Source organism: Dasypus novemcinctus, chromosome 6, assembly GCF_030445035.2.
Source record: "Dasypus novemcinctus isolate mDasNov1 chromosome 6, mDasNov1.1.hap2, whole genome shotgun sequence".
NCBI classification, from domain to species: domain Eukaryota; kingdom Metazoa; phylum Chordata; class Mammalia; order Cingulata; family Dasypodidae; genus Dasypus; species Dasypus novemcinctus.
The window spans coordinates 61,112,926-61,127,028 of NC_080678.1; the positions used below are offsets into that span (position 1 = coordinate 61,112,926).

Consider the following 14,103-nt stretch of genomic DNA (forward strand, 5'->3'; position numbering starts at 1 on the left):
TTGTAAATAGGACACTACATAGATTTATATCTGTTAAGGCATGGATTGATTTGTGAATAGAATTTTCTTATCTCATATGTAGGTGTGACAAAACTGAATGAGAAAGGGTCTCAATCCATATGACTGGAAGCCTTATTAAAAGAGAAAATTCAGACATAGCAACAAGAGTCAGGAGCCAGAAATCATCAGAAATTCTAAAAGCAAGCACAAGGAGAGAGAGATCACTGTGGGAAGCAGAGTTGCAAGCCAACAAACTCCAAGGAATGTGGCAAGCCAACATCAGAATGCTAAAAACTTTGGGGAAATAACATGGCCTTGCCAACACCTAGATTAGGACTTTCAGCTTATGAAACATGAACCAAAAAATTCTCTTCGTTTAAGCCAGTTCAATGTGTGAGACTGTAATAGCAGCTCAGACAAACTCACACTTTAAAAGATGGCATAATTCTGAGCACTATTTAAATGTATGTTCAATTGTTAAATACCTATTATGAATGTAGGACCTATGTATATATATTTTTTAAAAGTCCCTTAACTCCTGATGCTAACAGTTTACTAGGATAAAAAAAAGTAGAAAAATAAAAATTATAATATAGATACACATAATGAAGTTCTTTAGAAAAGCATGAAGATAACACAAAAAGAAAAAAAACTTTAATGCTGTTGCAGAGGTTTGGGTTTGGTAAAGGCAAAAATAAACTTTGAACTGAGTCTTGAAAATACTTAACAGATGGAAATTGGAAGAGAATCTTCCAAGCAGATGGTACTGAATTTACATGCTGTTTTTAAGGTCATATAGGACCACACCAGAAACAGATCTGAGATGGGGAAGGGAGATATTAGGATGAAGAGTTTTTATTTGGATATATTAGGTTTGAAATGCTTACAAGACACCTAAATGGAATGATAAAATAAGCAGTTTTTATATCCAATTATGTAGCTCAAAGTAGAGTTTATGAATAGATATATGAAATTGGTAGGTGTAGACAATAGTTAAAGTCAAAGAGAGAGAGTTTAGAGCACAGAGCAGCAAACTCTGTAAAAGGGCAGATAGTAAACTTTCAAGATTTGAAGGTCATATGATCTTTGTCATAACTACTCAAATTTGCAGTTATACTGCAATAATGGCAATATACAATTAGTAATTTAAGGGACATGGCTCATTTTGTCAAGGTTCAATAGACAGGATGACTTTATTCATGGGTTACTAAAGCAGGGGAGAGAATGTAGAACTCAGCTCTGGAATCCATATGGGTTGGGAAAGGGGAGGAAAGAGATGAAGAACTACCTACTTAGGAATCTCTCAGTCACCTGCATAGTATAATTGGGGAGGTGAGAGGAAGAAGCAGGTTCCTGGAGTCAGGGAGAAGCCTGTCTAAACTTTAGCCAAGCTAAAAGGAATTTAAGGCAGTTTTGATCAGTTCCAATGAATTTTTATTTATAAAAACAGACAACAGGTCATTCGGCCCATGAGCCACAGCTTGTCTATGCCTGATTTAGACAAACACTGTTTTAGGGGATGTAAGGACCATCTCTTATTACTTGTCAAGTCGACTATTATTCTGGATTTCTAAATTACTTATCTGTCTTCAACTCCATGCCCTTCCATTTTACACTAGGTGTCACCAAACTATGTCTCATGTGTCAAATCTACTCACCACTTCCCTGAATCTTGGCATTGAGAAAGGAAGATTTTAGAATAGGAGCAAGTTTATTTTCTTTTTTGTACAGAAGAGCAAAGAAATATATAGGAAGATATTGGAAATATAGAAGATAATATAATTGTTAAATCAAAATTCTGATGGATAGGAAGGAATATTAATAGGGACTCTTCATTGCATAAGAGGAAATACACATTAAACTAATTCAATGGAAATCTGAAAAAGCAAAGGAAAGAAATGTATTTGCTCATAATTTCTAATTATAGAAGAAGGCATTTGATTTTGTCAGTTATGGAAATGGAAGAGTAATGTTAACAAAGAATCAGGAATGCCAGCAAAGAGATGGGATTAACTATAAATAGGAAAAAAATCTGATATAGAGAACTCTCAATTCCATCTTGGCTATCCATCCCATATGAACTAAGACATCTATGGATGTTTTGAAAACATTAAAATGAGTATATACCTTTTGGTTTAAAAATAAACAGCAAACAAAACTCTTCCCCTCCTAGTCCCTAAGGGGCCCTTTCTACTATAATTTGCTTTACTGGCCTGTAGGAATCCTCAGATTCTAAATGATCCTGCAATTCCAAAATGTGTTTATCAATTGCAATGAATGTACTACAGTAATGAAAGATGTTGCTATTGTTGGAAAATGTGGGAAGTGTGGGGCGCAGGGCATATGGAATCCCCTATATATTCTCTGTATTATTTATGTAATCTAAGTATCTTTTAAAAAATAAAAAAAGGAAAAGGAAAAAACGATAAGTGTTAGTGAAGTCAGGGAGCCTCTAGGCCCCAGCTCCAGTCTAAAGTCTGCATCATTTTGACAGATCTACATTGTACTTTGCATCTTCAAATGCTTTAAATACCTTCCCTGATTCTACCAAGGCAAAAAGCAAGGGTTTAGATGTCAATGTGAATCAGGGACCTTAGCCAGCTCCTCTAGGGGACTATGACTCGGAGAGCAAAGGCTGAGGATTAAGAATATTGGATTCAGGAAAATAAGACCACTTTAATAGCAATCAGAAATGCAGGGATCATGGAGCTTAGAGGAAACCACAGGATGAGTATTGTATTACATGCATGGGAGGATGTAGACTACTTTTCAAGTTATGGCTTGGGACCACCAATTCTTTTCCAAAACATAAAGGAACCTGCAAGCTGTGTGGTTACAAACCAGGCAACACTTAAGAAGAGGGAACTGTATTGACTCTTCTGAGAACTATTCAATGTTTTTTTACCCATAGAATAGCAAATATGCTTTCCACCTCTCCATGAACTTCAGGTCCTCTACAAGCAGATAGGTTAGTTTTGTGAAAATTACAAAGTGACATCCCTTCTAGAGGAACCATAAACAAAAAGGCATTCCCATCTAGAGAAATCACAGGAATGAGCTCCTTCCTAGAAGCTTGAGCCCCCATGACAGTGACTTGTTGAGCAGAGCATCGGCTGGATTTCAAGGCCTGCCTGCCACCATCCCTTCCTCCTTGCCCAGCCAAGACCTTGGACAAGCATTTCCAAGCAGAACACTATCTATACCTTTGTATACAGCGACTTTGATGAACTCCCAATTGTATTCATAGCATCGGGTGTTTGGTAAAGTTGATTGTATTGTTTGGTTCTCTTGACATAGAATAATCCAACCTGTGTGAAAAAGTTACATCTGAGCAGCTGTGAAGAAGGCACAGCAGAATTCACAGGCTTTACATATTGCATCTTTTTCTCAGCACACTTAATTACTCACATCGATCTCATTGTTTTTTTTTACTGTTTTTAATAACACTTTCAAAATAAATATGTGAGAATGAATCCATAAACTTTAGACTTTGGAGAGGAAGATTTTCAAACTTATTTTAAACTTTAAAAACCTTCTTCACTAAATCACTTCTCCATGGGAGATCTGAACTCCTACAGAGACTGTTTTTCCTAACTTCATATATACTGCTTACATAAATCTCCTGGGCCATAATCAAAATCTATCTTGTTCAGTGTGTCTGCCCTATACTGTTAGCTTCTTTCCTCACTTTTCATATATATACAGATACAAGAAAAATGCATTATTCATAAGTTTGGATTGACTGAGATTATATCTACCATAGGCATTCATTGCATTCTTAAAATTGTTAGGAAAAAAAATGATTTTATTCTTCAAATAGGCCCATGGCCTGGTTTGGAAATGCATTCTTAGATCTCTAAGACCCTGCAAAGGTCCAATACATCACACAGGAAATGACTCTTTGGTGATGTTCTATTTCAATATATCACTGGTACAATGATTCTTTGATAATATACTGCTGAGTGTCACATACCAGGAGAGCACTGCGGAGCACAGAAGTCACTTTATTTATTTATTAGTGCTATGTATCATTGCAGAGTCGCTAGCCAATGCTCAGGGTCATGAACCCAGATAGGAGATCATACATCATTGTCATAATGATAAGCAATATCCTTAAAGCCAAGTTGAATAAAACTGAACTTGCCTTGGAGATCATCAAAGAATAATGGTGGTAATTTTGATAGGGGAAAAAATATTCTTTATGCTGTCAAATAACAAGTAGAAATTATGATATAAATTTCCTTTCAATAATTTGTAGCTGTTATTTTAAAACTCTATTCACACATTTTAAGTATTGTTAAACTCTTCATGATATATTTGACTATGAAGCATGACTTGCTTATTTATTAATAATTTAGATTAATATGTTTATTTCTTGACCAAGGACATTCTATGTGCTGTATAAATGACACCTTTCTGTTAACTCACTGTCGCTCTCCTTTCTCACTAAATATTACAATAAAAATTTTCCTTGGATATACTCATTTAATTGACATATTATTTACACAGCAGCTTTTCCTTATTAAGCTATTTATTTACATTATTTATACATAACTCTTTCCTAACACCACTTTTTATTTTATGTAATCCTATGAGAACTTGCTTCAGGAAGTAAAGGAGAAACTGCTCTATTGCAATCTTTTACTGAGGAGATATCTTATGATATATTGGGTACTTCCTCCTAAAACCAATATAATTATTCCTATTTTATTCAGAGTTCTTGGAGAAGATATAAACTCTCAGAAAAGATTGAAAGAAAGAACTCATTCATAGAGAATATTGATTCTTGAAAAGCAAGACATAATTTCCAAGAATAGAATGCTCCATGATATCTTGTCCATTTGAAAATTAAATAAGTACATATTAAAATTAGGATAAAATAATGATAAAAAAAGGACATTGTATTTTAATTGCCTCATGCAAATAGGAATGAAGCAATAACTAATTTTATTAAGATACTTGGCTTAGAAGAGTATCACACAACTGAGTATGATATATTTACATTTCTGGTGATTCCATGAAGTCTTTCCAAATTTCTTAAAGTTTGTGTATTCAATTGATAAACGTTCTGTATAATATTGATGATTACATTACAAAATGATACTAAACATTCCATTGCTTAAATTTGTGTTTATAATCAGAACGTATGCTCAGTAAGGGGCAGAAAATACCATATACTGTGAAAGTTTTTCAATAGTTCAAACTGCAAACATAGATGTGTAAGCAGACAGATTTAAAAAAAAAGATTGGGATGAAATAAAGGAGATATGCTTAGCCCCCTGCCTTGAATAACTAGACAAACAGACAAAATAAACAAAACAATGATTTTCAGACATTGAAACAGAGGTGACAGTGTATTATGATCCCTGAAACAAGTGAAACAAATAAGGTATGTCTAGAGAAAGCACTGGTTTATTACTCAGACACAATTTCCAGCCTGCCACACAGGAAGGTAGAACCCAAAAAGAGCCCAGCATTCGTAATGGGTTGAGGAGATTGATTTCAGAAGCACAGGGCAGCTAGAATTTGTGAGGAAGAATACTGGTGAAGAGGGAGCTACATGGCAGGAGAGCTCTAGGAATCTGAATAGGGATCCCCTTTAGTCTTTGGTTTAGCAGTGCAAGTACTGCACTGCAAGAAGATGAGATGTAAATATCGGTAGGCCAGAAGCAAAAGAACAAGAAAGAATTGGACAGAACAATTTTTAGAGCTCAGTGAGGGCTGGAGATATGTTATGTTTCCATCGCTCAAAAGGGAAATATCTTGCATCAGATAAAATCCTCAGAAGGAAATTTCCTAAGTAGGCTGCTCTGTATAAACTCTAACAAAGCTTTCCAAGTAAATCTGTGTCAGAACAAAATCCAACACTCTTTAAAGATATACACTTAAATCAAGCAACAATGTAAAATTTGCAATGTCTAGAATAAAGGAATATTACTGGCCCTACAAAAAAGCAGGAAGACATAACAAATAACCAGGAGATAAATTAATAAATAGAAACAGACACAAAAATTGCAGTGATGATGGAACAAGAAAATAAGGGCATTAATAGCTATTAGACTTCGTGACCTAGAATTTGGCAATGGATTCTTAGATAACATCCCTAAAAACAAAAGTAATCAAAGATAAGATTGATAAATTGGACTTCATCAAAATTAAAAGCTTTCATGTAGGTCATTATTAAGAAAATGTAAAAATAACCTAAAAAGTTGGAGAAAAGAGTTACAAATCATATATTTTATAAGACTTTAATATTCAGAATATATAAATAATAGCTACAACTCAACAAATAAAGAAAAGCAGCCCAATTTTGGGAAAACAGACAAAGGAATTGAATAGACATTTCTCCAAAGAAGATATACAAATAGCCAGTAATCATATAAAAAGATGCTGACATCAATAGTCCTTATAGAAATGCAAACCAAACCAAAAATAATATACTACATCATATCACTAAGAAGGCTATGACTTTTTAAAAAAAAGGTAAAAAGAAAAGATCAAGTATTGACAAGGAGGCAGAATAATTAAAACTCTTGTAGATTGTGTTTTAAATGTAAAATGGTGATGACAAGTTGGTGGTTCCACAAAAAAGTTAAACATATATGATATTTAGCACCTTTTCATATGACCCAGCAATTCCAGTTCAAACTGTATACCCAAATAATTGAAAATAGTGAGTTAACAGGATACTTGTTTGCCAATATTTATAGTAGAATTATTTATAATAGTCAAAAAGTAGAAACAACCCCAGTGTCCATCAACAAATGAATGAATAAACACAATGTAGTATCTGCATAAAATGGAATATTATTCAGTAAACAACACAAGGAAGGAAATTCTGACCCATGCCATAACATGGATTAACCTTGAAAACATTATGTTAAGTGAAAAAAAACCCAGATATGACAGCAAATATTGTATAATTCCAATTATATGACGTATACAGAATAAACAAACATAACTACAGAAAGTAAATTGGAGGTTATCAGGGGCGGAGGGTAGTGGGGAATGGAAAATATAGTTTACAGAAGTTTCTGTTTGGGGCAATGAGAAAGTTTTGGAAATAGGTAGTGGTGATGATTGCACACCATTGTGAATGCAATCAATGCTGCTAAACTGTGCACTTTAAAATGTTTAAATGACAAATTTTGTTACATATATTTTACAATGCAAATTTTTAAAAACTTCATGGAACAGACACAATGGCATGGTTTTCTTCCTCCCTCCCTACCCAAATACAAGTAAATACACTTAAGTAATTCAACAGAGTACCATAAAAATTCTCTGGAAGCTGTGAAGAAAATGGAAGACAAGCTGGAAACCTCAGGATTTGAGGAATGATATTTCAGTGAGTTACATAAGGGGTCTTTTATTTTATCTCACGTGTAAAGCACTGCAATACAGAATTGTCAATGAGGCAAATATACAAAATAACAACAACCAAAATAATTTACGCTCTCTGGTCAAAACCCAGGAAAAGATAGACCCGACATAAAACAAAAAAGCAAGCTCCAATCCCCACTCCACTCTCTGGAAGCTATGGACTAATTTGCTGGTATCAGCAGTGTCAGCAACAGCATCAACAGTGGTAGTCTCCTGGTACTCCACCCAGCCCCATAGGGGGACCCAGGCCCTGCCACTCCTGCTTAAAGGAAAAGCAATACAAAAAAACCCACAGTTAATAAAGTCATTATAAATGTATTTTATACATTCATGAAAATAGAAGATAACTTGAGCAAAATGAGAGCGATGGAAGATTTTAAGAAATATAGAAATATTAGAAATAAAAATACATCTGAGAAAATGTACTAAGATAGGATTAAAAGAAGATTAAACACTTCAGAAGAAAAGATCCATGAACTTGAATACACATCAATAGAAATATCCAAAATAAAGCACAGAGGAAAAAATGTTTTTATAAAACAACAGCGCATCAGCTATGTGTGGGGAAATTTTAGGGACTTAACATGTATTTGGGGTCCCAAGAGGAGGGAAGGAATTACAAAATATATTTGAAGAATTGGTGGGTGGAATTTTTCCAAATTTTATGAAAATCATCAGTTCGTGTGTCCAAGATGCTCAGTGAATTTCAGGACAGCACAGCAAGGAACACCATAATGAAATTGCTGAAAACAAGTGATAAAAAGGAAACAATAGCAGAAAGAGAAAAAAAATCTCATGCTATACCCAGAGGAACAACATATGAAAGAGCACACTTTTATCAGACATCTTTCATGTCTGCATATTTTTTTTAAACTTTATTTTTAGAGCAGTTTTAAAAATTACACAGACAGTAAAGTGTTCCCATATACCATCCACTCCAAACACCCATGGTTTTGCCTATTAGTAACATCTTGCATTAGTGTGGTGCATTTGTTACAATTGTTGAAATGATACTGCTATATCAATCATGGAAGTCCATATTTTACATTAAGGCTCACTCTTCTGTGTACAATTATATGAATTTTGACAAATGCATAATATCATGCATCCAAGGTAGGACGCAAAATAATTTCACTGCCCTGAAATTGCCTTGTCTTCCACCTATTCATCCCTTTCCTGAAGTCTCTCCTGAACCTGTGGCCACCATTCATCTTTTCACTGTTTTGCTCTTTCCACAATGTCATATAGTAGGACTCATACAGTATGTAGTCTCTTCAGACTGGCTTTCCTTCACTTAGCTATATGCATGTAAGTTTCCTCTATGTTAATTTGTGTCTTTATACTCATTTCTTTCTATTGTTGAATAATATTCCATTTTATGGATGTGCCACGGTTTATTTATTCCCCTATGGAAGAACATCTTGGTTGCTTCCAGTTTTGGGCAATTATGAATAAAGCTACTGTAAAAATTTGCATGCAAGTTTTTGTGTGTAAATAATTTTTCAAACTCTTTGAGTAACTGCTAGGAATGTAGTCACTGGATCATTTGGTAAGCCTTTGAAAGAAATTGCCAAACTCTTTCCCAAAGTGACTGGACCATTTTCATTCCCGCTAACAATGGCAAGTTGCTATTGCTTCATATCCTCGCCAGCATTTGGTGTTGGGATTTTGGATTTTAGTCATTCTAAAAGGTGTATGGTGGTATTGTACTGTTATTTTAATTTGTTATTTTCTAATGATATATGATGTTGACCACCTTTTCATATACTTATTTGCCATCTATATATATTCTTTGGTAGATATTCAGTTTTTTTTTTTTACCCATTTTTAATTGTGTTGTTTCCTATTATTAATTTTTAAAAGTTCTTTGTGTATGTTGGATGCAATATTGTTTCTCCTATGCATTTTGCAAAAATTTTAGGATTGTACTGTATGTCTTAGCCTATGCTGTATGCAAGCAAAAAAAAAAAACCCATAAAAATAGAAAATGAAAAAATAAATCTGTCAGTGAGGGAAACTTGGGGGCTAGTCGGGGACAGCAGTGGCTCCTCTTCAGTAACCCCACCTGCATTGCCTCGGAGAACCCGCAAGTAGGCTCTCTCAAGCAGAAAACTCATCTCAGACCCTGGTGGTAACACATGCCCAGATTAGACGATGACTTCTGGAATTGTTCCTGTGCTAACAGCGGGAGGAACACAACAGACCTGAAAGCCCGCACTGGAGGGCTGACGGCAAAAGTGTGAGAGATGATCAATTCCTCTGTTGGTGCAAAGGGGCCTTATACATTTTTTAGTTGGGGTTGTCCTAGCCCTGGTGCTCAACCTGCTGCAGATACAGAGGAATGTCACCCTTTTCCTGGAAGAAGTTATTGCTACAACCTTTTCCTCAGCCTGATGGGTTCCTCCCTGCTGTGGGACAGAAGCTGCTGTTGTAGGCTCACTCTACCCCTGTACTGACAGCCATTTTGGAGAACTCTACAGGTTTAAGATAGCGTGGGCTGGTGTAATGCCACATATAGAAGGTTTTGTTGGCGTTAACCATGCAAGTACTAAACTGGATTTTGCCAGTAATGTTCACCTGTCATTGACTTCAGCAGCTCTATCTTTGGGTCTTTGGTAGACATTTGATTGGTTAAGAAGTGGTCTTGGGCTTGGAATTACCATAGCATTTCTAGCCACTCTGATGACTTAGTTTCTTATCTATAATGGTGTTTATCAGTTACATTCCCATATTTTCTCTATATTCATTCTTGACTACTGTGTATACTTTCTCAGGAGGTGTAACAGTAGGAAACATAGGATGACAACTGGCCATGAGTGTTCCTGAAAAGCCACATAGCTTTTGAATCTTTAAACCCATTGATTCAGAAGGGTAAGCAAGATTTGGGAAGGAAATCTGCGATTTTGGATTTTGACAAAGATTATCTTTTTCCAAAATAACTTATTTAGATTGGTCTGATTGTACTAATGACTCCTGGAAAAAAAAAATTCACCTATTTTAGAATAGTAATGTGGAAAGAATAACTACTTACCTTAAAATCTTCAATTGATCGATTGTATTTGTACCTGCCTGTACTTTGAAAACATTTGATCCCAGGCTATGTATAGGAGTTCAGGCAGGTGGCATTTTCCCAAGTATTAGATTTCATTTATGTTATTAAAAACAACTTGCCATATTTCAATCTTGAACGAAAGCTTAATTACCAATTATTGGTTTTGTATCAGTGCCCAAAGGAGATAGGTTGATGGTGCTTAACAAAAGATGAAATGCAATATGACAGGAATACTAAAGATATTTTAAAATAGGGCTGCATTTAAAAACAAAAATAAACAAAAACAAAAAAATAAAATGGAGCTAGTATAGGGAGGTTCTCCTCCATGTCAAATTATAGCATTGCTGTGCTTTAGGAATCACATTCTCATTTAATCCTGCAGTAGCACATTCAGTGGTGAGACACACTTATGTATATATCACCAGTATGTAAACTATACTTTTTGCTCTACTCATGGAATTTTGTGTAGACAGTCTTATTTAAAGCAACAGGCAATGAAAAGTCATATTTCAACAATGTGTTTGATTGAAATTTTCACCTCACTTTATGACATCTTACCCAAAATCCATAATCATCTAAGAGTGAATACATCTTTGTCATGTATTTCAATCTTAGTTATCCAAAATTACTTCTTGTTTCTTTGGATTGCCTTGTAAAAGGAAAAGTGCATATGTCATTACATTAAGCATTTGGTGTTTCTAAATATTCAATTGTATTGGTGAGCACAATGTATTCCTATAAGGGCATACACTATATTAGACCGAATTTGCAAGTATTGGGTCTAAAACTTCAAGTGCAATGAATGTGAAAACCAACCTGAGCCTTGTATTCTCTGAAATATTGTTTTTTAATGTTTGAGATGTTAAAGAAAGGGGTCTGCATGCATTTCAGTGCTGCATGGAGGCAAAATTCAGCAATGATTTCTTTAAGATATAAATTTACTTTATTGTTGTACCTTCCACTGGACTGTAGTCCCTTGAAATACTCCAGTTTTGTGGTTTTAGTAAACTTGTAATTTTTACTGACACATTTACCTTTTGGTATTATGTTTTAAATTTTGTTAATTTAGGCTTGATTAAAAGGCTTTTAAATATAAGTCCCCAATTAGCAGAACAGAAATTTAGACTAACTTGCCTGTGTTAATGTAGTAATTTGATTTTGTTTACATGATGATCCTTGATGGGGTTGTTTTGTTTCATTTTGAGGGAAATATCTTGGAATTAATATTAGGTTACTTAGCTAAATTGTTTTAGAGGGAAAAATGGATCATTCTGAACTTTGGAATGATCCCTTACACATTTTTTGAAACTAAAAACAAATGATTAATTATGTGAAAAAGTTTTTCAATGACAGTATCAGGATTTTATGAAAAACCAGAGGTTATTTGATGAAAGCAGTAATTGAATCTTTAAATTATACTTGATTATGCATAATCAATGTAAGTATTTTTTTCTCTTAAATTGGAAGTAAATCTATATCTGTTAAATAATGTAGCCAAAAATGTGAAGCTAAAGAAATTTTTTGCTAATACTTTATAGCAACTATATGAACCAAAATGACTTGAGCTTGGAAAAATGTAAAATGGTATGAACAAAATTTGCACTATACAAGATTTGAATGTCTAGTGAGATTCACATTCATACAGTTTTCCACACTGTCTTCTTTTTTTTTTTACTTTTATTAAAGGTTCAAAACAAACAAAAAAATCTGCCTTTAATTTCAAAAAATATTTGTCTATATGTAGAAACCCTAAGGAATCTACTAAATGCTACTGGAAGTAAATTAGTTTAATAAAGTCAAAGGATATGAGATGAACATATAAAACCAATTATATTTCTATTTGCTAACAATAAAAATTGGAAATTACAATTTTAAAATATAAAAAAACATATAACATGTTTCAGGGTAAATTTAACAAAACATGTTCAAAACTCCAAAACTTTTTTGAGAAGAATTAAAGAAAATCTGTATGCAAAGATATACGATGGTCATAAATGTGAAGATTCAATGTTATTCAGATGTCAATTTATCAAAATTGATCTATAGATCTAAGACAATACTAATCAACATTCCAAAGAGCAATTATTATGGAAATTTACAAGCTTTATCTAAAAATTATATAGAAATGCAAATGCTAACTCAATAAAGATTTTAAAAATAACAGCATTTATACACATTTTAAATTGATATATTTCTTGAATATTTATCACCCATTTATATGTATGAAAGTGCTGTATTTTCTGACAAAGTAGTATTCTATATGTAATGGATCTTTTGCTCCTTAGGAAAAATTAATACTCTTTTAATGTAGATTTTATTAACACTAAAGTTTTAGCCTTATATTAAATAAAAATATAGCTTTATGTTTATTAAAAGGCACGTACTTTTTAAAGTGGCAATGGCTTGTAATAGGATTTCTCGTTAAGTTTGAATTCAGATTTTTATATTTATCCAGCAACTAAAGTGCCAAAACAATTTTGAAAAAGTGGAACCAGGAAAAGGACGTATACTCTTCAATTGAAGATTTAGTAAAAGCATGTAACATTTTGTGTGATCTATGTATCCTTAAAAAAAAAATCCCTCATCCAGAAAAAATAATTAATTAATTTTAAGAAAAGATTTAGTAAAAAGCTACAATAATCCTTAAAGTTTGGTTTTTGACATATTCTTAAATATAAAGATCAATGGAACAGAAAAGAGTATCCAAAATAGGCCCATAGATACAGTAACACTTGATTTTTAAATTTACAAATATACAGGGTAATTCAATGGGGAAGAAATAACCAGCAAATGTTTGCAAATTAATTTTAAATTGTTGAACCATTACCTCATTCCATGCACAAAATTAACTAGAAATGGATCTTAGATTTAACTGTAAAAACGAAAAATATAAAACGTCTAAAACAAATTTTTTTTTTCCAAATTTGGGGTAGGAACATTTTTCATGCAGTACAGAAAAAGCTAGAAAAAACTCAATATACTGCACACCATGAAAATTAAAAACTCTGTTCTTAAGATGACACTGTTAAGAAAATGAAAAGACAAGCTATAAACTGAGATTATATTTGAAAGATATATATCTGGTAAGGGAATAGATTCCAGAATGTGTTAAAAAAAATAAAAACACTGAATAAATATTTGAATATACATTTTACCAAAGAAGATTTGCAAATGGCAAGAAAACACATAAAACAATTGAACCCAAACATCCATCACCATGTGAAAGGATAAATAAATTATGGTATAGTCATAAAATGGATTACTATTCAGAAAAAAAAAAAAATGAAAGGAAAAGAAACTAACCACTGGTACATGCAATGACAAGGATGAATCTTTAAAGTATTATACTAAGTAAAGGAAGCTATACACAAACCACTACATATGCTCTGATTCTGTATATTTTAAATTCTAAAAAGACAAATTTTAATGACAGAAAGCAGAACAGTGGATTCCAGGGGATAGGAGCAAAGAACAGGGATAACTGCATAAGAGCAGAAGGAAATTTTTTGTTATTATGGAAATATCCTATATAATGATTTTTTTTTTTTTGGTGATTACAGAAATAAATAGTTGCAAAATGAATGAATTGTGCATTGCAAGTTGGTGAATTGTATTTTATGCAAATGCCAACTCAATAAAGATTTTAAAAATAACAGCATTTATACACA

The 14,103-nt window shown here is 33.2% G+C and overlaps 1 pseudogene; it reads left to right on the forward strand.

Moving 5' to 3' along the window:
- The first annotated feature begins 9,636 nt into the window (after nt 1-9,636).
- Nucleotides 9,637-10,228, forward strand: LOC101412528 (insulin-induced gene 1 protein pseudogene; annotated as a pseudogene).
- Nucleotides 10,229-14,103: the final 3,875 nt, after the last annotated feature.